Genomic DNA, 3,057 nt, shown 5'->3' on the forward strand with positions numbered 1-3,057 from the left:
GGGGCCAGTACAAAAATATCCAAACAGAGAGTGAGGCTTCCCCGTCTCCGCCATGGTCCCAGAGGGCTGAGCCCAGAGACTGCTCTAAAGACAAAGTTCTTCAAGAATAAAAACAGCTGCAGGGCCGGCGCCGCGGCTCACTAGGCTAATCCTCCACCTAGCGGCGCCGGCACACCGGGTTCTAGTCCCGGTTGGGGCGCCGGATTCTGTCCCGGTTGCCCCTCTTCCAGGCCAGCTCTCTGCTGTGGCCAGGGAGTGCAGTGGAGGATGGCCCAGGTGCTTGGGCCCTGCACCCCATGGGAGACCAGGAAAAGCACCTGGCTCCTGGCTCCTGCCATCGGATCAGCGCGGTGCGCCGGCCGCAGCGCGCTGGCCGCGGCGGCCATTGGAGGGTGAACCAACGGCAAAGGAAGACCTTTCTCTCTGTCTCTCTCTCTCACTGTCCACTCTGCCTGTCAAAAAAAAAAAAAAAAAAAACAGCAGCTGCAAAAAGTGGCCACCAACTAGTGAAAAGAGGTGGGAGGAAATATCAGCAATTCACCACGTGTTGTAATGAACGCTAATTCATCGTTACAAAGTGTGCTGGAACAGGCAGTTAGCCTGCAGGAGGGTTAAAGCTCAAGGCTGCTCAGAAAGCACAGGCCTTAAACTTGACAGTTCCTCTCATCTCTCCTGCAATAACCCATGTCCAGTCTCAGCCCCCAAATCCCTTTGCTCCTGATAAGGAGTGGCCCATTCCTCTGGGTCAGGCCCACTTGGGTGGACGTTCTCCTGGATCAGGGTACTGGGCTCTTGGGGGGTGGGGAGAGGTTAAGTACAAGGCATAATAAACCAACCTTTTAATTGCATTCTTCTATGAAGCTTTTGAAGTGCCCCCATAGTTGGAGACAGGGCCTTTAGGAGATAACTAAGATTAAATGACGGGGGCCGGCACCGTGGCACAGTAGGTTAATCCTCCGCCTGTGGCGCCGCCAACCCATATAGGAGCCAGTTCTCGTCCCGGCTGCTCCTCTTCCAATCCAGGCTCTCTGCTATGGCCTGGGAAAACAGTAGAAGATGGCCCAAGTCCTTGGGCCCCTGCACTCCCGTGGGAGACCCGGAAGAAGCACCTGGCTCCTGACTTCAGATTGGTGCAGCTCCACCTGTTGCAGCTATTTGGGGAGTGAATCAGCAGATGGAAGACCTTTCTGTCTGCCTCTCCCTCTCGCTGTCTGTAACTCTATCTCAAATAAATAAATAAAATCTTAAAAAAAAAAAAGATTAAATGAGGCCCTAAGTGTGGGGTCCTGATATGATAGGACCCGAGCCCTACTATGCCGAGACACCAGAGAGCTTGCTCCTGCTCTCGTCTCACTCTGTTGTCCACTGCCCCTCGTACTTGGAGGGAGGCCACGTAAGGCCACAGCATGAGGGCTGCCGTCTGTGAGCCCAGAAGACAGCCCTCACCAGATTCGCAACTCTGCCAAAGCCTGGATCGGGGACTTGCCAGGCTCTGAAACGGTGAGGAGAAGTTCCAGTTGTTTTAGCCTCCAAGGCTATGGTGCTTTGTTGGAGCAACCCGAGACAACATAGTTCACGCTCCTATTCCTCCCAGCTAGCAAAGAGATGACTTCCTTTCTATTTGCTCTCTTTCATTCAGAATTGCATCAAAAATCAGATGTTTTTGGCTGCCACATGTCTTTAGTCTCCTTTAATCTAGTCCTCTTGCTTTTTGGATCATTCAAGATACATCTTCATTTTAATTATCACTAAATAAACACAAGTGCTGCCACTTCTAATAGTACGATGTCATCGGTTTTGAGACGAATCTTGTCAAAGGTTGAAATTTAATGTTAAAATGTGAAGAAAAGGTGTATGTTATAATCAATGAAGTGTGATGTTTCTGCCTGGATTTGTTGCAAAGACAAAGTTGCAGATGATAATTAAAAGCTTGGAAAATATATCCAGTAAGAAAAGGATTTTAAAAACAGAGTACTTAGCTGGAAGAACAGGTTAAAAGTCAGCTTCATAACAAGCTTTAAATGTGTAAAGCACCTTAAATGGAGGATGATAACAGTCTTCCACTTATATTCCAAGAAAACAAAAAAAGCAAATAGGTTAGAGCCATCAGGGAAGACTTTAATTTAGACACAGGTGAACGGATTTTTTTTTTTCTGGCTAGGAGTACTTTTAAAAAATTACTAAGAACGGTTGGGAGACTCTTTCTCCAAAGATGTGATCAGAATATTCTAGACTGAGATGTGAGCTTCGAAACAAATTTTGTTGAGGAAATAGAGGTGGCCTGAAAGGACCACAGACAGAAAAGCACTTCACAGGTGACGTATCAAGGGTGAGGCAGACGAGGGATCCCAAGCCCACTGGAGACCTGACAGTCATTTGTTGGCTGAAGAATATCAGAGGAATCATGAGAAATAAGTTTTTTGGGAATAGAAGTGGAAGAACCAGAAGTTTTTGACAGAGTGCAGGTTCATTCATGGGTTAGGAGAGGATTATGGGTATCAGACAACCGTGCTGTGCCAGTGACAGTGGCATGATGGCCGTCACTCCACTAAAGAATTTCAGTGACAAAGGAAATTTCGTGAAGCTGTTTGTCTTAGCATTTATGTGTAGGTTGGCTTGAAATAAGAAAACAGCAGAGCTAGGAAGAACCAGCAGGGGTGAGGAAAGACGTGGGCTGTGTAAGGTTGGCACAGTCACCTGATCTGGCCCTGCCAAGGCAGCTTCAGGCAGGGCTCAAAATTCAATAAACCGGTATCAGGCTGATCATCTTGTATGGTCTGCAATTGAGGTTATGATGTCCACATGCCCCTTGGAAGAAAAAAGGTTCCCTACTCCTGGACAGTGAGTCATTGCCATGGGCCAAATGCCCCCATGAAGCAGTCTGAAACCCGCCTTAGAACCTTCTCCTGACTTCCTGTAAACCGAGAGCATTGGTTTGCTAGGGCTCTGGAAACACAAATCCCACGGACTGGGCGACTTAAAGAACAGAGGTGTGCTTTCTCACGATTCTGAAAGCTGAGCTGCCCCAGATCAAGGGGTGGTCCAAGTGGCTGCGGC

This window comes from Oryctolagus cuniculus, chromosome 8, assembly GCF_964237555.1.
Source record: "Oryctolagus cuniculus chromosome 8, mOryCun1.1, whole genome shotgun sequence".
Classification (NCBI taxonomy): domain Eukaryota; kingdom Metazoa; phylum Chordata; class Mammalia; order Lagomorpha; family Leporidae; genus Oryctolagus; species Oryctolagus cuniculus.